The sequence below is a fragment of the Phasianus colchicus genome, chromosome 5, assembly GCF_987193195.1.
Source record: "Phasianus colchicus chromosome 5, bPhaCol1.hap1.1, whole genome shotgun sequence".
In the NCBI taxonomy this organism is placed as follows: domain Eukaryota; kingdom Metazoa; phylum Chordata; class Aves; order Galliformes; family Phasianidae; genus Phasianus; species Phasianus colchicus.
Window position 1 is genome coordinate 8494728 of NC_143440.1, and position 21593 is coordinate 8516320.

Genomic DNA, 21593 nt, shown 5'->3' on the forward strand with positions numbered 1-21593 from the left:
ACACATTTTCAACAACCACAAGGGTCAGTGATCTCCCCTATTCAGACAATACCTATGAGCATATCACCAAAGGTGAGTTTGTTTGTCTACACAGTCCAAGGTTATACCATTGAGTAACCTTATCTGTGAAAGGTAACTGTTTTGGAAGATGAGATTGTAACAATGGAACAGAGTATTTCCTGTTGGACACTGCTTTTGGTGCAAGTTCACTTTAAAGTGTATCTATTCCAAACTGCACTATCACACCTAAGGTTTGAGATTATTCATTCACTTAGAACAGAAACATACTTACCAGCGTTTACAACTGTCACTAGCATTCTTACCTACTCCTTACAAAGCTATTTTCTATACTACTGGAAGCCACAGTTATCTGCAGGATAAACGTGACAAGAGAATTTATTGTATCTACAGGAGCTGGGAACATATTGCCAGGTCTGGAAGCTAATTATAGCCACTACACTTTCAAACACTGTCAAAACTGGTTCAAAATTTAATAGTAACTAGCTGTTCTTGAGCTTCTGTCTGGTGGTATGCTAGATAGCAAGTATCTCCCCGAAGTTGTACACGAGTATGGCAAACATGGTTGACACTCACTATATATAGGTGTATTAGAGAATTACTGAGCTCCAGATACATCAAACTAGCTCTATTCCTCAACCCTGAAGATGTTCAGAGATGATCTGCTACCAGAAAAGATATACCTGCTTCAGATCATCTCAGTCCAGAAACTTGCGGTGCTGTCAGCAGAACTTTACCATCAGAGGTATTTGATGCATGTGGTTATACAGATACTTCCTAAGAGCATGCCTTCTCAAGCTATAGTTCTGATTTCACTGCAAATGCATAAGCACTTATGACCCTGTTCAGAGATTCTGTACTGGCTGACTGAAAAATGACTTTTTAAACAGTAAGCACTCTGTTCCAGAAAACAATAGAGAGATCCTAAGCTTTGCTCTAATTACAGTCCTTTTACAGTAAGACCACTGAAAAGGAATTAAAGTTCTTCTAAGCATTGGTTTAATGCAACTGAGTAAAAGGCTATTACTATCCCTTTATAATTAAATTAGAAATTCATGTTTTTCTGAACTGTTCACCATTTGAGTTTCTCCTTCAAGTGCACATTAAAAGAAAATATGTTTCGGCATAATTAACTTCATTCCTCCAAGCTGCACAGAAGGCCATCAGTCCAGAATGGACTTACTACTCCAGTAAAGCACATACTAGTACAGATGAAGAACAATCAGCATACTCTATTTCCACTTCATGTAGAGCTATTCTTAAGACTTATGCCCAAAGAGTTTTCAAACAGGTCTAGCAGAGTTAAAAACAGGCAGAATCAACGTTCACTGAAAAGGACCAGAGCTTGAGATCATTTTATCTAAGTCAGTCAACACAGATGTCTTGGTTGCACTTTCGGATATGACAGCATTACAAGATAAAGTCTCGCTTTTTATCAAGGTAGTTCCACAAATCACAGCTCTTATTGGCATAAATCACAGCTCTCCAGTTAACACTGAGAAGCTAGTAAAACCTGCCTGAGGAGTCTGCCTGCAACATTAATGGATAGAGTAACAGTCTCACAGTTGATTACCACTGAAGGTGATGAAATGGAAGCCTGCTGAATTCTTAGATACTGCATCAAAAAGATGAAACAGAGGCACCAGTTTAGCCTTCATACACATTGTTTTGATATTCAGACCTGGTACCCATCAGGAAAAGTCTGAGCAGCAGTAGTATTATTGCTCAAGTTGTTACTGGATGCTGTCATTTTACTGGGGAGTGAATGAGGATTCCTCAAAATATTTTGGAAAACAAAACAAGAAGTAGAGAGAGGGAAGGAAGGGAAAAAACAGTAACAAACAGGTTCACCAGTTCATCTATTTTCATAGGTAAGACAAGTCCAGATAATTAAAACCTGAATTTACGTTCATTACATTAATCAGACAGGAGAAAAAAATAACAGCCCCAAAACTGAATTCTAAGTTACTCTGTTTGAAGCACCAGTAGATCAAGATAAGCCATCTGTACTGCCTGTCTTGCCACTAAAGCATACAAATAGTTTTTGTTTTTTAAACATAGCATTTGCAGTCAGGATATTTCATTGAAAAAGGATGTAAGCCAATCTCTTATTTCTTATTAGTTTGAAGTTACAATGTATGAAGTGAGAAGGTTTCAATCAAATTTTAGAATAGACATCACATAATAAATTTGAAGTCCTAGAAATTAACACTTGCAGATCTTTCCATGCTTTCTAATATATATATATATTTTTTTACCGATAAAACCAAGAAGTCCTGAACAATCTGTTTCTGCGATGCTCTGACTTCTCTAAGATGAAATAGCTTCAGACAGTTTAAGAGAGACTTACAGGAACAAAAACCTGCAGTGCTTTACTCAACATGTATGTATGAATGTTGAATACTAATCCACTAACTGTACTTCTGCAAGAAAATCCTCAAGAGTCTGTTATCACGTTGCACCAAATCCTGACTTCTAATGCCTTTGAAGTAAAGGTCACATGTCAAAGTTCTTCATACAAAATTACAGTCAAGCAATATAACATTTTAACACGATATAATTCAATAGCTTTCCGGTGCAAATCAGTGAAGATCTTTTATTTTCCACGACATTCCTGCAGAAGTTCCTAAGAATTATTCTCAAGTCCAAAAGTAAGTCCACAAATGCTCTAGAAGGCTCTATCTGAAGCCTAATCACTTCATGTACTCATTAAAAACAAGTTTAATGTTGCCTTTTTCAATACAAGTAGAACAAAACTGCAAGTAAATTAATGGGCCTTTTTCCACAGCTTTTGTGTATTTAGAAATACCTTACACGTACACATAGTTAAAGCACATTCTGACAGCAGGTTGCCTACCTACCCACAAACAGGACAAATGAAGTGAACAACACTGAAGCAGGATGCATAAAGCCTCTCCCACTTTCAGAAGCACTGAGGATTTTATTCAACTCCTGCAGTTAACTCGTATCTAACGACTGAGCACTCTGCTTTTAAATCCTACTTACACCCATGCACCTCTTATCTGGAGATATACGTTATGCTCATTGCACACAACTTCCTACAAGTTCACAAACATCAAGCTAACAATGAAATGGTAAGGTTGGTGTGGTGTGTGTACATACAGATAACACAAAATGGGAGTTTAGCAAGATCTGCTAAGAATAGCCCAACCACACCTTGAGGAAGAAAGCAATAAGGGACGTCAGTGGAGTCACACATAGAAAAAGGTTTGTTAAAAGTTTTGAAAAGGCAAGGAAGAAGAGTTTTATAAAAGCCTCACAAGAATCTGTGTTGGAATTGTTCAAAGCTATAAAAAAAAAAAAAGTAAAAGAATATCTACTCTACTCAGAAAGACAGCATTCGCTAAGACCATTTTCAACTTCCACACTTCCAAACCGTTGAGGCTAAATAAAGCTTAGCTGGAGGACTGCGTTACAGTCAGATTGCTGCAAGACTCAAAATTAGCAACCAGGAGAAGCAGCACGGGTATACATGAAGGTACTAATCGTGCTCAGCCATTCAAGTATTACAAAAAGTACATCCTCCATCTACAGAGTACCGAATTATCAAAGTTCAAGTTTTAATCATAACAGTTTCTATTAAAAATTTCCCTGTTTCATTTTACTCAGTGGCAATTCTTGCTTCCTACAGACAAAATAAAGCATGTTTTAGTGAACAGACCACCCTCAAACACTGAATACTTTAGCCACATCAAAACAAAAGAAACACAATATCTCACACGTTATTTCAGGCTGAGAAGCCAGAAAAAACTCAACTCACTGCAGTGATACAGCAGTGATTTTAACTACTCTTCGTGTGTTTTCTAGCACTTGCTTAAACTTCCCAAACAGTTGCTAAGAACACCTAGCCATTTTAGATTATTACAGATCCCTTCCGTGCAATCGCAGTGCAACAGCACTGCAACCGTAAGTTCTTACAAGTGCTAGAACTTGAAAACAGGAAGATGACATGGGACACTGTTTTCCCATCATGAGGAAGCAGGAGATGAGCCTCAGCTCATCTTCTTAGGGACTAGAAGGTTCTACAGACAGACATTTCTACCTTCTCCACTTCCAGGAGATCTGGAAGTGCAGCCATATCAGTACACATATTACTCCAACACATCATCAGGAGATACTCTAGAAAGCTAACACTTAGTGATGCTCTGCGCTCACATCTGGCTAGTAGATATCCCATACATTTAAAACAAAGTCTGTGGAACACCCAGTACCAGATGGTAGAAAGTATTTACTATCAGACAAGTTTGGATTCTGCTTCATGGCTAACTTCTTCTTTTTTCCTTCAAGCATCGGGTGCTGAGGAGGAATAAGCAGGGTTTTTTTTCTAACTACAGGAAAAATAAAAGTCTTCAGCAAACACACACCTCTACATCACACACAAGATGGAAAACAATTACATACTCTGCTGTTACTGTTAAAAATACTCTCTGTAGTAAAAACTGATTAGTCCTGCACTCCAGCATTAAGACCCAGTACTCAGAGTAAATGGTTACACAGCTAGATTTGCATATTAAGCTTACTGTTTGTTCTAGATACTGCAGAACCATACAGCTCATCTTTCATAGCCCGTTTTAAAAGTTTCTGGGTAGAGAAAGGTGTGACTTTTAGCGATTTAAAAACAGGGCAGAAAAAGTGAGAAGTACCAATCTTAGAAATAACACATAACCTGCAAGTTATTTCAATAACGTATCGCAAATGGCAAGAGACAGGAGCAGGGGAAATTTAAGCTTGCTGTGGTACAGATGGCTGCTCTGGGCATCCAAAAGGCTGCGTGATCTAATTCTGTTTCAGTTTCTATTAAATGTTATTAAAATATCAAAAACCTTTCAGGTGCTAAAGGTAGGTTAAATGAAATTAAAAGCTTCTATTTCCATGGGATTCCAGCTGGCTTCAATTACAGGCTTGCTGCCAATCACTACAGAGCAGCACTTCTTCGCTCCGGAAGACCCACGCTCCCCCCCTCCCCACAAGGGCCCTGAAGCTCAGAGCCAGAGATGCGCGCACTGACGCTACCGCGGCTTTCAAGCTACTCTTCGCTCACGCGCGACCCAGCGCAACTGGGAATGCCGACCGAGGCAACGTTTCGGTTCTCTTCCCCCACATCTTTCTGACGGGGCGAGAAACCCGTGACCCCTTCCTGCGAGGCCGCTCCCCGGCCGCAAGCGCGACGGTTCCGAGAAAAGGGAAGCGCCGTGGGGGCGGCTGCGGAGGAAGGAGGCCGGGCTGCTGCGAGCGGCTCTCGGAGCGACGCGCAGCGACCCGGCGGCAGGTGGAGCGGGCCGGCGCGCTGCGGGGCTTTCGGCCTCGCCCACGCGGGAGCGCAGCCGCCCGGAGAAGCCCGGCGATTTTTTGGTTTCCTTCCTCCTCCCCTCTTTTTTCAAGCGCCCAAGCCGGCCATCGCGCTCCCCTCCCCCGCGCCGCCCCTCGGGGCCCCCGCTCCCGGTTCGCCCCCCCACGCCAGCAGTCTCCCGGAAACACCCGGCTGCCCGCCCCGCCGCCGCCCCTCCCGGGCGGATGGAGCGACCCCCGGCCGCACGGCGCGGCGGCCCCGCCCCGATCTCCCGCTACAGCCGAGGCGGCCGCTACCTGTCCGCTGTTCGGAGCGGCAGCCCTCAGCCGAGATGCTCTCTCCCCCCCGTTCCGGAGCGCGCGCTCTCTGGGCCCGCACCTCACCCGGACAGTGGTCCTAAAAGGGCCGCTCCCGTTGGTCGTTGCGCAGACGGCACCCGTCCGCCGATTGGCTCCCGGCTCCGCCGCTCGGAGGGACGAGGACGCCGGGGGTTGGCGGCGCGAGGGAGCCACACCCAGGGCCTCGGAGGGACGGGGGGTTGCGGCGCCGCTCGATGGCCGCTCGGTCCTCTCGGCGCCGCCGCTCGCCACCGTTGCGCGCGGGCCCCGCCGACGGCCCGCCCGCCTGCCTGGCGCTGAGGGGCTGCTGGGGCGGCGGCGCGGGAGGCGCCGAACTGCCTGTGAGGCGGCCTCCATGCGAAGCCCGCGCCGCAGCACGCCGCGTCCCAGCACCGCTAGCGAAACGCTGAGCGTTACACCTGCGAGCGCGGCAACTGCCCGAAGACCCCGTGCCGTGCCCATGTGCGGTGCCGGCGCCGTCGGGCTGTTACTGATAGGCGTCGCGCCTCCGCGCAGCGCTTTGCTCGCCATTCGTTACCGAAGATCGCAGCGTGCCGCTGTTTCACAACGCAGTGTTGCACAGATGGAGATGCGTAACAGTTTAAAAAAATCAAGCATTCAGAAAGTTAGGAAACATCCAATATAAGCTCGCCCAACCAGTATTAATTCAGATTACCTTCCGTAGAAATTATTGTGTGAGAAGTGTTGTAAACGCAGACTTTGCTGATGCAACTGCATGTTACTTTTTCAAAACAGTTTCTGCCCGATGCAGGCCGTGAGATTGGGGGTGCGCTCACGCAATCAGCAGCCAGTTTCCTTCTCCTCATTCTTAATGAGTCTGTCGTGATTGATTTAGTCCATATAAGTAAGAACCTGCTCTGAGTATGAAAACATGACCTTGTTGACAGAGGATGTAGAATCACATCACTCTGAGCTCTTTACCGTAACTGTTAGCGGGCATTGAGCAACAACGTTGCTCGGAGGACTCTGCTCATAGAAGCCAATGAGCTGCTCGTCTGTTGCATAGGAAAACCAGGCAACTGGCGCACAGATCAGAGGTCACGTTTCTCACAGTGCTGGTAGATGTTACCACTTTGCCATCCTTATGACACCAATGGTTTTCTTGTTGTAATGAAATCCTAAACTGTAGCCTTTTAGACTGCAGGGATGAAGCTCTTCCATTTCCAATTCCATAGAATCACAGAATCATAGAATCACCAAGGTTGGAAAAGACCTAAAAGATCATCCAGTCCAACCGTTCACCTATTACCAATAGCTCCCACTAAACCATGTCCCTCAACACAACATCCAGTCTTGCCTTGAACACCCCCAGGGTCGGTGACTCCACCACCTCCCTGGGCCAGGGTATCTAAGAGCCTGCAGATACAATTGAAGGATTACTTTCAGTGCATATGTAGTCTTAAGGAAATATATTTTTAAAAAGAGAGGAAAGAAGAAGGAAAAGAGAAAGAGAAAGAAAGAGAAAGAAAGAAAGAGAGAGAAAGAGAGAGAGAGACAGGAAGGAAGGAAGGAAGGAAGGAAGGAAGGAAGGAAGGAAGGAAGGAAGGAAGGAAGGAAGGAAGGAAGGAAGGAAGGAAGGAAGGAAGGAAGGAAGGAAGGAAGGAAGGGGAGGGAAGGCTACACTCTTTTAGGCAATATTCAAATAAAAGTTTCTCAAATTATTACAGTAATAAAATGTGGGTCCATTTTTTCAGAAGTTGTTTTGTAAAGTGTGACTGTGACACCACATGGAAATAATTGGGCAAGCATTAGTAGTATTTCAGTGAGGGCATAGCATTATTATTGTACAGTATTGTTTTTTGAATACATCTAAAAAATAGTGCGACTTTCAAGGTTGTATGGAATAAATACCATATCATCTGAGAATTATCTTAGTTCATTAATGACATACAATGACAATACATTAACTGATGCACTAACTATAAATTGTCGTCTATAACAATAATAATAAAACAAATTTGGCATCAGAACTTTAAAGCAAATTTAATGGCAGAATAGAGGAAAAACACAAGTATCACAGTGATGCAATGTGAGTTCACAATGCTGTAAATGTATTGAGAGACCTAATTATGTGATTTTCTTCCAGACAGTTCTTTTGAAGTCACAATTAATTTCTCTCTCCTAAACTATTTACGAACAGAAAAACATCATAGTGACATCATGGTATCATGATGCATTTGCATTTAAATACAGCAACATATGGCTGGTTCCGAGAACCTACCCAACTGGTTATACATGGCAGAAACATGAATTTTTTATTACAAAAAAAAAAAAAAAAAAAAAAAAAATCAGGCAACATCAATGCAAACATGCTCCAGTCTGGGAATGCTGAGTAAATTCCCAGTTTCCACCACCAACAACCACTCTTCTCACCTGCCCCCCCAAAAAGCAAACAGGCAAACAAAAAAACCACCATGGGTTTGCATTAGCTTATATTTCAAAAGGTGTTTTAAAGTATTTAGAACTCTATTATCTAGTACAAAAAAAAAAAAAAAAAGTAGTATAACAGAGGGTTATATAAATCTATAAGTAAACAAATACAAGAGCTTGAAAAGACAAATCTTGGTTTGGTATCTGTGAGAGTATGAAATACATACAGTCATGGGGCAAATGGACAGAGAGACCCTGACTTCTGTTCAGCAAATTTACACTCTTGTAACATTTCATTTATGCTTGTGCTGATAGGATACTTACATTGGGATGTATAGAAGGTATTGACAAACAATGTGTTTATGACGTTATGAGTATTAACAGGTTCCAGTCACAGATTCCAGTCACGGATACACAGACAGGCTAGAATTTGCAAACTTGCTTCTGTATTTTATGTGATATGGGAGATACAATTTTAGAGAAGCTTAAATACAGAGCTTATTATGAAATACGGAACACTTTAATTCATATAGTTAGAACTATTTGAGGTGCTATGGTTCAAAGAAAAGAGCCTGGCCAAAACTAGTTAAACCAGTTTAGGAAAGGTCTGGGAAATTATTTTCAGCTGTGTATTACAGCTAGTTAAAATTACAAGTAAAATTTTACTATCCGAAGAAATAATGCTGAGTTTGGTCAAGTGCTTTTGTATTTTACTAATCAATCAATTGATTGAGCATGTTTATTTTTCATTCTGGGTGGTTTTTAAAATTTAATCCTGAATGTATTTACACATTATAGGTATAGGTGTTCAAACTGGATTGATAACCTTGAAATATATTGTTAACATATAACATATAGGTGTTGCTAAAATAGCCCATGGGCCTTCCTTTCTCCAGGCTGAACAGTTGCAGCTTCTCCCTCAGCCTCTCCTCACATGACAGGTCAGTCATGTGAGTTACTTCATTATCTTCATGTTCCTTCACTGAATTGTTTCAGAATGTCTCTTTTGTATTATGACCCCAACAGGGTCTCACTTGTGCTGAGTGGAGGGGAAGGATCAAGCTGGCAATGCTTTTGCTATTGCATTCCAGGAAGTTATTTGCTTTCTTTGCTGTGAGGGCATGTTGCTGGCTCATGGTCAACTTGCTGCCCAGTGAGAACTCCAGTGCCTTTCCTGCAAATCTGCTTTCCATTCAGTTGGCACCATCTGTACAGATGCATGAAATTCTTCCTCTGCAAGTGCAGGCCTTGGCATTTCTGTTGGTTTAACTTGATAATGTTCATGCAAGACCATTTCTGCAGTCTGCTGAGGTGCCTCAGCATCCTGGCCTACATTAGAAATAGTGTGGCCAGCAGGAGCAGGGAAGTAATCATCCCCTTGTACTCAGCACTGGTGAGGGCACACCTCGAGTACTGTGTTCAGTTTTGGGCCCCTCACTACAAGAAAGACATTGAGGCCCTGGAACAGGGAGGGCAGTGAAACTGGTGAGGGGTCTGGAGCACAAGTCTTATGAGGAGTGGCTGAGGGAGCTGGGATTGTTCAATCTGGAGAAGAGGAGGCTCAGGGCAGACCTCATTGCACTCTACTTCCTGAAGGGAGGTTGTGATGAGGAGGGGTCTGGCCTCTTCTCCCAGGCAACAAACAGGACCCGAGGAAATGGACACAAGCTGTACCAGGGGAGATTTAGATTAGACATAAGGAAAAACTTTTTCTCTCAGAGAGTGGTCAGGCACTGGAATGGCTGCCCAGGGAGGTGGTGGAGTTGCCGTCCCTGGCAGTGTTCAAGAGGCTGGATGAGGAACTACGAGATATGGTTTAGTGCTTGTGGTAGCAGTGGTAGTGGGAGGACGGTCGGACTAGGTGATCTCACGGGTCCTTTCCAACCTTGTGATTCTATGATTCTCTGAATGGCAGTGCACTTAATTGGTTTATTATCCTCTTCTCCCTATTAAGTATCGTCTGCCAAACTGTGCTTTTACAGAAAGCCACATTATATATCTATGATATAATTATTCTCACAAATAAAGCTATCTTGCTAGCATCACTCCTGTTACAAGATGGCTCCAAATTTTGCTTCCTGTGATGGTTAGGAATTTCATTCTGATTTCCAAACAAAATATATTCATGGACATGCTATACCCCTTATTTCTTCAAATGTTTACATATTTGTTTTATTTTAAATATATCTTTACCCCAATTAATATTCATTCTCTATTGAATTCATAAAGAGTAACCATATTCTGCACCAGCACCTGCTTTGATAAGTTAAATAATTTATTTTAGTCTTCTGTCATGAAAGAAGCTTTCCACTTTCCTAGTCATTCTTGTAGCTCTGATCTGTACTTTTTCTGTCCTCGTTTCATCTTTCTTTAGCCTAGTGACTATAAAAATGTATAGCAATTAAAGCAACATGTAACTTCGTACTGCTGAGTGGTACTTCCTTGCCCGTACTGGAAATGTTTCTTCTAGGTATTATGCTTCATAGCTGCATGAAATCACATTTGTATACACATGCATGTAAATTTCTAGCAAACAAGCCTCCGGCATTCAGCAGTCTCATAACAGTCTCAGTTCAGTGCCTAATACCCAGTACTATTAAATTTCATTCAATTTTCTTTTGTTTCAGCCTTTAGGAGTACCTGAATATTCTAGAAAGGTACCCTGTCTGATATTGTTCACTTCAGCTATCTTTTTCAGATTGCTGATTCCATACTTTATTAGTCATCTCCCCTTTTTGAACAGATGATGTTAGTAAAGACATTATATACTGTACTATCAAAATGGACCTTAAAGAAATTTGATCAGTAACTTTTGCTTCCACTTCGGTACTCAGTGTTGGTACTTCTTCTCTAGGGGGTGCTGTCATATATTTTATAGTCATTAGATATGACTTCACTTAAAATCCATTTATATTGGTATATTTCATTTGCATCAACTTCTTCAAAATAAAATAAAATATAAAAAGAAAAAAAGCATCCACTGAAAGACTGAATTCACTAAAAATAGTGGCCTTGCACAGCTTGGTCTTTTCACAAGGCATTACTCTGTCTTTTAGGCCTTAAGCTGCTCAGCTATCAGCTATGGCAGATTCTTATTTTTTCCTGCATGAATACAGACAATATCATTGCATTTTCATTGCTTCACTTCAAAGCAGAAGTACCAGTCCTGAGATCAGAAGTACGAAACTTAACCAAAATCTAGTTCACGTAAACAAGGACAGTCACTTATCTATCTCTGTAATTATATAAATTGCACAAGCTTTTGTCTATTGTTCACAATGATTACTTCATAATTTTTGCCCTGCATGTGGCATAATTTTTTTGCTCTGTCTGTGGCAGGGGGGTTGGAGATTCATGATCCTTGAGGTCCCTTCCAACCCTGGCCATTCTGTGATTTTGCTGTTGTTCTATTGCACAGTTTAAAACTTCCCTCAATGGTACTGTCTCCAAAGACATTTCTTTTCATCTTAGTGACTGTTTCTGATTTTCTACATTCAAAATAATTTGCGTATTTTTCTGTCTACTCTGGTCAAAGTCAGATATTTCATGCTTTCAGTCATGAAGTATAATGGCATCACTTCATCAGTCATATTATCACTGTTTCAGAAATGTGCAGTTTGTTGGAACTTTACCCTTTCTTTGATAACGCTGTATTGGCATGACAGGCAGATCAGAAGAGTGAAATAATCAGTGCTGAAGCCCCTCCTCATCAAAGGAATATGCACAGGTGAGAAATTGGTAAGTTACATTGATGTCATGGCCAGCATGGTGACCTACGTGTCTCCTGTGAATTCCCCTATGAACGCCTGTAGAAAGGAAATGCTGAATGTCAGAAGACATCTGCAGTGGAGGAGGAAGAAAGCAGAAATGCCTGGGTAAGCCAGAGAGAACAGAAGTTCCCACAGAAAGATGGATCCTTTATTTTTTGTAGCCTGCAATGAATGAAGAGTGGGTCAAAAAACTGCTTGCTCTGGTCTCCCCTGTTATGGTTAGTATGTATGACCTTTGAGTGCAGACAAGGTGTATCCAGAATTGCTGGCCATCACTTTACATACCATGCAACTGTCCCAATTGGGCTGCTGGCATAGCACAAAGAACTATCTACAGTCTTGTGATCAGATAAGCAATATATATCAGTTCACTGCAGCTTTGAGTTCATTCGCTATTTATTCCACTAAGCCTCACGCTCTCCACCTTAAAGATATATTTAAAAAGCACTACAAGTATTTTATTTGCAGTCAGACACACTAGTTCAGGGTGCTGCTGATGCTGGTTGTGGTGAGGAGAAAGATAAAGAGAAATCCCTTATAGAGTAAGTCTATGGGATTTGGAATTGGATCTGCAGAACAATGCTGGAAGAACATTTGCCTATGATGTGACCATGTGTGACCATGTGGAATTATGTGTCTCCATAGTGACCATGGTACTGAGAATGCAGAAGTTCAAAAGAGCTGCTCATTTGGTGTGGTACTCCTGTGCCTTCATGCTCTTTGTCATAGCAGCATCTGTGCAGCATGGTCACAAAGTGTAGTTGTCATTCTTCGTCTTCAAGAACATTGCCTTTGTTCATTCAGACTTAATAACGCAACAATCTTTTCAAACTTGGCAGCTGTTGTGAGGTTAGCAATCATCCGATGCTGCCATGGGATAATCCTGCTATGCAAGAAGCACGTCCCGTTCCCTGACACAGATTCACATGGAGTATCATTTTCTTAAGGCTTCAGGTTGTAACTATCTGAATTTTCTGGCAAGTGGAAAGGTAGCTGCTATCATGGGAGAAGTGGGTAAATAAAGAGCAAAACAAGAAAATGATTTTGTGACTTTCACACTGCATTAGTTGTTTATCAGTGCTTCAAAAAATCAATATTTTTATGTATACATGTATGCATAGGCTTTATAAATGTGTATCTGTACTCTTATGTCAGTGCTTCAGCAGCAGCGCAAGACCATACAAGTTAGTATGCTTAGTATGCGAGTGCATCAAAGAGTTTAAAAGGTAATTTTCAAGATTAGACAGCTGAGTTGTCACACTTAACCTATTGTAACATACACACTGGGCAAATATGAGCCTTCACAAAAATAAAATTGGAAAAAAATGCATGTGATTGCACTATTTACAAAGTTAGAAGATGAACCTGATATAAATAAAATCCATCCAACAAGATTTTATCACAGCCTTTTCAGAGAACAGACCTTATTTTGACTTTCTGTGCTTCCAGCAGGTACTTTTTTTGTTGTGCTTATAGTAATTTCTGGAAAGGTCTTTGAAACAGAAAGTGATTAACTTTGAAACAGAGAGCGATTACTTCATTTGAGCTTGAATGTCACTGTAATTGTAAACCATAATTCAAACGATCATCTTTGTATAAGAATTTAGAAGTTTAAACTATACTTTATGAAAAAAAAAAATCTAGTTCAATGCAATTATAAAAATATTTAGAAATGCCTATTTCTTCTACTAAAAGGAGGAATACAGTTTTTTTATGTGTAGAAATCTGCATTTTTATATATAGATTTTTTGCTGTCAAGCATATAATGTGACAGTATTTATCAACAAATAAAATATACAGGTAGTAAGTTTGAAATAATTACCTATCTGGTCCTTCACCACTCCTAACAGTTCACATGCCATTTTAATTCCTCTAGAACTTCAAGAATTCTTCTAAGCACAAGGCAACACAACTTGAAATTTTTCATTTAATTACATAAGGAAGTAATTCATTGATGAAAAATTATTTCTCCACCTAAATTTCAGAAATATTAATCAGGAAAGTCAACTCAGAGGCTGTCTCCAAACTGCTTTGCATAACAAAACTAAAAATTCTGCAAGGTAAGACCTGAATGACTGTGACTTGCTTTGTTTTGCAACATGTTTGAGCCCTGTGCTGGAATACACAGTAATACTTCCACTACCACAGGAGTCACAGAGAGTATACAGCTCACTAAACAGTTCCAGGTGGATTTCATGCTCATCTTGAATTCTGATGTCAGAATCTTAAACACATTCAAAGAAAAAAGCTAGCTACCTACATCTTTATGGGGTAGATGAATATAATGATGGAAAATATGAGATCTCACAATGGTCCACATTTTCCTCATGAGGGGAGCACTGATCTCCTCCCTCCTGTAACCAGCGGTAAAGCCCAAGGGAATGGATGAAGCTGCACCAGGGGAAGTTCAGGATGTGCATTAGAAAAAGTTCTTCACAGAAAGAGTGGTTAGGCATTGGAACAGGCTTCCCAGGGAAGTGGTCACAGCACTAAGCTGCCAGAGTTCAAGAAGTGTTTGGACAATGCTCTCAGGCATAGAGTTTGGATTTTGGGTGGTCCTGCGTGCAGTCTGATTGTTGGACTCAACAATCCCCGCTGAGTCCCTTCCAACTTTGGATATTCTGATTCGATGAAAATATTTTGATGCCTGGTCAACACAGAGTAAAAGTTTCCCTAATTCTTGGACCTTCATCTTTGTCTTTTGAGTTTTAAAGATGTTTAATAAACTATTGTCCATTACCCACTCTGATGAACTCTCCTCTGGCCTGCTGAGCTGGAAAAATTGTTTCAAATATTCCCACTATTTCAGCTGAGGCTACAGGGGTTCATATTCTATGTAGATCTTTGCAGAACATAGATATATTCTTCTGGTTAAAAAACAAAATAAAAAATCTTTGCCTTAATAGAGCAGGATATATGTACAGTTTGATGTTGTTGTTTTAATGTAAAGGTGGTATACTACAGCCTAAATGTGTCAGACTCACAAGTACCAAATCAACAGACATATATTTCTGCCCAGGCTGAAATACAGAAGCCCTATCCTAAGAATAATCAGTCTAAATGCAGTACTCGTGAATACTGCAGTACTCGGCGTTCTGAGCTGGAAACTCATGTTGGAGAAATCTGAAGAGTTGCCTGACCTGATTTCAGTTCTCATTCACCCAATCAGTATCCTTAGTGTAATTCTTTCTCCCGTGGTCTGTGAGAGCGCCCTTGACAGCAGGCTGCAACATACCCTGTGAGTGAATCTTCAATGATCACTTACTCACTGCTCCACTTTATACAATTAATTCTTCACAAGAGAGATGTAGAAGAGAGACAAGACATGGATTAGAAAACAGATCCCTCCTCCTACTGAGGATCCTCCTAAGGAGAAAAACACATCCCAATTTCCGAAGGAGAGAAGCCACTATCTGACTTTTGGGTTGTAAATTGCTCTTTATTCTTGGCAGGATTGTCTAGCAGGATCAGACTTGAACGCATTGCTTAGATAACTTGGTTTTACAATTAAAAGCTGAAGTAGTCAGACGTTTAAATCCAAATGCCTTTGCAAAATATTCAAACTGTCGTGGTAAACTTTGAGGCTCAGCTGCAGAAGAAATCAAACTGAGCATTTTTCTGTAGCACTGGGTTCCATGAATTCTGCCTGAACTACAGCAATCTCCTTCTCTTAATAGAGAGGATGGTACAATTTCTTAGAATCCCTCAGTATCAGAAGCTTGGAAAAAATTGCTCAGAAGGGACTTCATCTCATCCAATTCCTGACTCAAAGCAGAGCTATCTCCAAAGCCTGAATAAATTCAAAATTAAATCTGACTGCTCTGGCTGCAAACTTCACTGCTTCAATTACTCTAATTTCTACTGATTTCAACTCTGTTGCTTCTATAAATACCTATGCGTGAAAAAGGCTTCGTGGTTGCTTTGGAATTAACTTAGACACACTGTAAGCACAGAGCTTGAGTGTTCCATTTTGTTCTTTGCTTTTAGTGTGTAGGTGGTAAGCTCTGCTGTGTGCCTATGAACAAAGAATCTTGTACAACCACAGCACCGCAGGGCTCTGTAATTTCCAAACCCTAAATTACAATGCAGGTAAGAGCACTCAGCAGTAATTTACGGCAAAATACACTAAAGAGATCTTGAAATTAATCCTCAATCCTAGTATATGAAAGCAGAAAATTCAGAAAAAAAGCAACCTTGAAAAGAAAACAAACTATGTCAGGATAGAACAATGGCAGTCACTGGTGATACCAGGCAGAAATTATGGGAGTGGCAGGTAAAGACATTTTAGAGCTTCCGATTTAATATTAAATTTAATGTAATAGCATGAAATGCCTTTGCTAGTCTTTTACATCACTTGTAGAGAAGATAAAGGATGCGGAAAACTCTCAAAACATAACAGCACTGATCCAGTGAGTTTTTAACCAGGATCTGATGCTTTTTAATGAATTAGGAGACTAGTTGTCAGCTATGCTGTTAACTATAGGCAGATCAGTATCTATTTCTTCCTTTCAGAAATGTCATTAAATGGAGCTCTGGCACCAGCTAATGATGCAGGCAACCTTATGCTCTTCTTGTACTCCTCTCACACTCTTAAGAGGCCTTTTTCCATCCTGAGGCCCAACCCAATCAGCTACAGCTGTCTGCCTCACAGGAGGCAGAGCACAAAGAATCCTAAGCAAATTCACCTCCCCTACAAGGACAGGCTGAGGGAGCTGGGCTTGTTCAGCTTGGAGGAAAGGCGGCTGCGAGGTGACCTCACTGCATCCTTTCAGTACCTAAAGGGAGCCTACAAACAGAAGGGGTGTCAACTCTTTGAAAGGGTGGATAAGAGCAGGACAAGGGGAAATGGTTTTAAGTTGAGGGAGGGAAGATTTAGGTTGGATGTCAGGGAGAAGTTCTTTACTATGAGAGCGGTGAGGTGCTGGAACAGCTGCCCAGAGAGGTTGTGGATGCCCCGTCCCAGGAGGTGTTCAAGGCCAGGTTGGATGTGGCCCTGGGCAACTTGGTCTAGTATTAAATGAGGCTGGTGACCCTGCCTGTAGCAGGGGGGTTGGACTTGATGATCCTTGAAATCCCTTCCAACCCTGGCCATTCTGTGATTCCTAGCGAGTTAACAGAGAAACATGCCCCAGAAGCAAGCTGATAAGACATTAGCTGATGCTATAGTATATTATACATCACACAGCAACCAAAACAAAGCTGTCTCTCATCGCCCAGCTAATTAGTTTGAGTGCAGTGATACTGCCTAGTTCTGGGCTTAGCATAGCCAGATGGGTTATCTGATACCTCAATAATCTGGAATAGACATGCTTTGTATGTCTGTGTTTAAGGGATGCTGCTCTAATTATCTCCTTTTTATTGCAGTAGCATAAAGTAATTAGGGGTTATATTCCTGAAAGATATTCTATGATTCTATTCTATAATCTCAAAATAATTAGGTATCAACTACAGTCATACTGGAACTAAGAAACAATGCTAGGCTTTTGCAACTGATCAAACACGCTTCTGGACATATAGGAGGTTTGGCTGATTCTTAGTCTTTCTATATATGTCTAGATTAATTGACTGAGATCATGTTTGGGCTCACAAATACAGATGTGAGCTCTAGCTCTATCCTCGTTCCACATCAGGTTTTACATCATTTCTTCTTTCTTCTCTCATGCCTGGATTTGCAAGGGAATGAAATGAGGCCACTAGCAAGAGGCAAGTGCATTCCTTAGATTCACATCTATGAGGCCTATGACTCCAGAGAACAGGGACTCTGAGGTCTACACCAATGCACACCTTTGATATAGAATTCTGAAACAGACTCCATGGTTTTATTCCTACAGATTAGCTCCTTTCTAGAATTTTTTTTACTATTTTCCAGCTTTCTGGAATGTTTATGAAAATATATTTCCAATTTTCATGTGTCCAAAAGCTCTGCAAAGATGTAAGCTGAAAAGGTGCTTTTCCCTTACCTATACCTACAGGATCATCTTCTCAGTAGGAAAGAATTTATTTTTAGCCCTACTATACCACTAAAGACTGAGTTTTTATTACAAGGCTTCAGCTGTTTCAGACTAAGAAACAATTGAATTTCAGTTTTAGATTAGCTTTCACATGTTATACACAACATATATTTTCACCCATTCTCTTGTTAATCTTCTTCTGGGGCAGCTTAGAGTTATGCTTTTTGCCCCAGACATTACAGTATTGCTTCATAAGCATTCTTTGTTTCCCTCCAGTCAAAGGTGCAACTGCTGGTTGTTTTTACCTTACTTTCAGGCAGGCCAGTCCTGCTCATAGTTTATGCCTAGGGCCATGTCCTAATTCTTCAACAAATATGTTTGGGTTTTCAGTTTTGCAAGAATTCATCCTACAACAGGACTTAATTTCACAAGGACTGCTCTTCTTATCCTAGTTGCAATAACTCTTTTTGTTAGCACCCTAATACACTATTAGCTAGCCTTGTATACTGCAGTTCTCAGTATCTTCCGAAGTCAAAACTACCAGCCCACATACCCCTCATTTATCCCAGTTTCTAGAAGAAACTTGCCATGCACATTAGCATCCTTTCCCGAGCTGCTGTATTCAGTTTCTCCAGGATGTTACATCATTTACAAGTTGTGATTTTCTGTTTGAATTTCATAGTTTCTTACATACTTCCTTTTAATAAGTGTTGCAAGCTGATTATTACAAACACCACATTCCTCTAGTTCTTCAGGCACATTTACTATACCTTGGAGCTTTATCCAGAATGCTTTCTTGCTTATAGATCCACTTTGCTTGCAGTTTCTGAACCATTCTTGATTGTGATTTCCTTTTGACAGATAATACAGTGCTTCTGTAATTCAGGATCTGTCCTTTTTATTCCCTAGTTAGGCTACTTCTACTGCCTAAACAGTGGAATACTTGTCCTCAGTCAGAATTTAAAGTTAATAAATTCCAACTAAATGCTGAGGAGCTCCTCTTTCAAATAATAAAATATTCATTTGTTCCCACTGACATATTAAAGCATACCAAAGAGGCATTTATATTGATTTCCCATTAGCAAAAGCTCATATTAAAAAAAGTGGATCATATTTAATCTGATATTTTATTTTAAAACTTTGAAAATGATGGCTCACCTGTGTGAAATGAATATGATAAGTGAGAATGCTATATTTTGAAAGTTATCAAGATAATAATCATTTGATTTGAAAACTTGTTAAAACTCTTCAGATGGCTGTTCATGTTAAATAAAGCAATTCTCCCTCGAAATAGAAGATACTTTTCTTTTAGTGCCATGCTTCAGACAAACAATATGGTCTTGGGTGAAACTAGTAGCTTTTGATAGAAAATTCTCACAAAACTCAAAAAAGATTCATCACTGCTAAATGGAATCCTCTAGAAGAAATTCTTACAAAAACAGTTCTAAGACACATTTGATCTAGCTTGTGAATTTGTTAGAACTTTATTCATAGCAAAATTTAGAAAAAATGTAAGAAAATAAGTGTAAGCTGGTTACTTCTGTCAGAAAGAAAAAAACTATTAAAACTAATTTGGATATGGCATGGAGAAAGGATCCTGCATGCCATATCCAAAACCATGATCCAGAGTCCAAACTGAGGATAACAGAGAAGAACAACTTCTTTGGAATTCTACTGGGCAAGGTTTTCTGATCGCACACCAGAACTCAGCAGTTACCTTTCTAATACTTGGAAACCTACTTTCCTAACAAGAGCTAAAGGAAAAATGTCATGACTCAAAGGTTGATAGCACGTGACATGGTAGCATGTTCTACACCTGCTGGAGTGTAAAACAAAACAATCCTTGTTCACCTCAGCCTTCAGCTTTTCTTTCAAGAAGCAGTGCAAGTTTGATGATGACTGCAGCTATATTAGCTGCTTTAATTCAGATTAAGCATGCACTTACAAAGTAAATCTGATCCTCTTCAACTCTCATGCTTTTGTTCATACAGTGGAGCAACCTGAAACTAGAAATTCACCCTCGGAGCCTTCCTAACAGCTGCCCCAACAGCTAACTGGATATTCAATCCACTGCACTTCAGTTATTCTGGAGTAGCTTCCCCACAAGACACATATAAAGTGAAATCAGGCAGAAATCAAACAGAATCAACTGTTTTACTCTACAGATCCGTTCCTACTGCGCCACACAACTTGCTACTACAAGTCTGTAGTCATAGATGTGTTTGTGTTTTTATGTACGTATAATCACAGTCATCATCCCTGCTCATTAAAAAGTACTTACGATACTTAGGAGATAAAGTGCAATCTTCTTGTTAGGGTGTTGTTTTGCACACACTGCAAACTGGTTTCACTGACAGATGAATTTCATTGTGGATACCTTTACAAAAAGGATGGAATATTTCTTCTATGCATCAAGAAAAAGAGAACTTAGGGAAACAAGTATGACAAGAAGAATGACACATAAATAAGGCTATAGGCTGTATTCTATTAACTCATACATTCTGCATAAAATTGGGTAGCATGGGCTGAGTGTAATTCCAGTGAGACTCCACAAACTAAATACTAAGATACTAAATACTTAGAGATTGTAAAATATCAGGCTGCTGTAGTGTTTTATGGTTCTCCCTCCAATGACTCTGCATCATAGTTAGAAAAGCAGAGTTAATCCGGTTGCTGTGCCTGAGACAAGGTCATATCTTGAGAAGACTGCATTTAATTCTTAAGGCCAGGACAGCAGGGTAGTGACATGTGAATTCCATATTGAGGAAAGAGTTCCAGACACAGCCTTCAGCAAGTAAAGTGATGTGCACTATCTTTTCAGATAGGAAAGAGGTATTCCTTCTGGATATCCTGAAACCTGGACAAACCATCAATTTTGACTGCTACATTACAATGCTGAATAAACTGAAGGCTTGAACTTCCAGAGTCAGGCCAGAGAAGAAATAACCTCTCTCTTAATGCCAGGCCCCATATCAGTTTGAATACCATGGAACACATTGCCAGCCTTAACTGGACTGTCCTACCCATCATGTGTCAGTATTGGGCACCTTCTGACTTCTATCCTCGGGCCAATGAACAAACTGCCTTTTACAAAGAGGGTGGTGACTATGCTGAAAAGTAGTGTTTTGTAGCTGAGAATTTGCTCCATCAAACGGTGTTATTTAGCTCTTTGCATCTGTTGTATTTTCAATGGAAATAAATAGGACACATTGCTTTTGGAGCTACCTACCTGCTATGACTTTAAATCTAAGGACACTCCTGTAGAGATGCTGCAACATTTGAGTTAGTTCTGCTTTGTGTGTGCTTTTTTGTTTGTTTGTTTTCCTGGTCTAAAGGGTGGGTTGTCTTTTTTAAAGCATTTGCTTTCCTCTAGTAACAAGTGACAGTGCTGGGCACTTTTTTTTTAAATCCAGAAAGGAGAGAAGTAGCTGGAATGTCAGTTTTTTTAAATTCATTTTGATCTATACAACTTATTATGGATAGAAAGCTGTACAGCTGATGTAGCTCCCTACATAAAAGACTACAAATCATATCCATGAGCAGAGCAAACTGTACATTGTGCATTATTATTAATGACAAAACTCAATACTAGAAACAATGAATGACTCTGTGCTATGTGCAAAAAAGAAAATAGAAGCCAGTGAAATGGCTACCTGGATATCTGTACACGTCATGCTGTATTCTGAGCACTAATGTTACCTTTCTCAAGGAGATCATGAACCACATTCTTAGTAGGAAGAAAAGAAATGCCTTTCCATTCATAAAGATGACTCAGAAAATGGTTCTGCATGTCATAACATATGTTCCTGTAACT

The 21593-nt window shown here is 40.5% G+C and overlaps 1 protein-coding gene across 4 annotated transcripts in view; it reads right to left on the reverse strand.

The window, feature by feature from the left end:
• The window catches only part of FAR1 (fatty acyl-CoA reductase 1), a 74703-nt gene that overhangs the window by 25851 nt on the left and 27259 nt on the right, over positions 1-21593 (reverse strand). For 2 of the 4 annotated variants that reach the window (XM_031614137.2, XM_031614136.2), the window contains exon 1: positions 5626-5893. The exons of 1 other annotated variant lie outside the window; for it this stretch is intronic. The gene's annotated coding sequence lies outside the window, so the exon portion shown is untranslated. Of the gene's footprint in view, positions 1-5625; positions 5897-21593 lie in introns of those variants that run through there. One more of the 4 variants, XM_090140399.1, reaches the window with a different exon arrangement.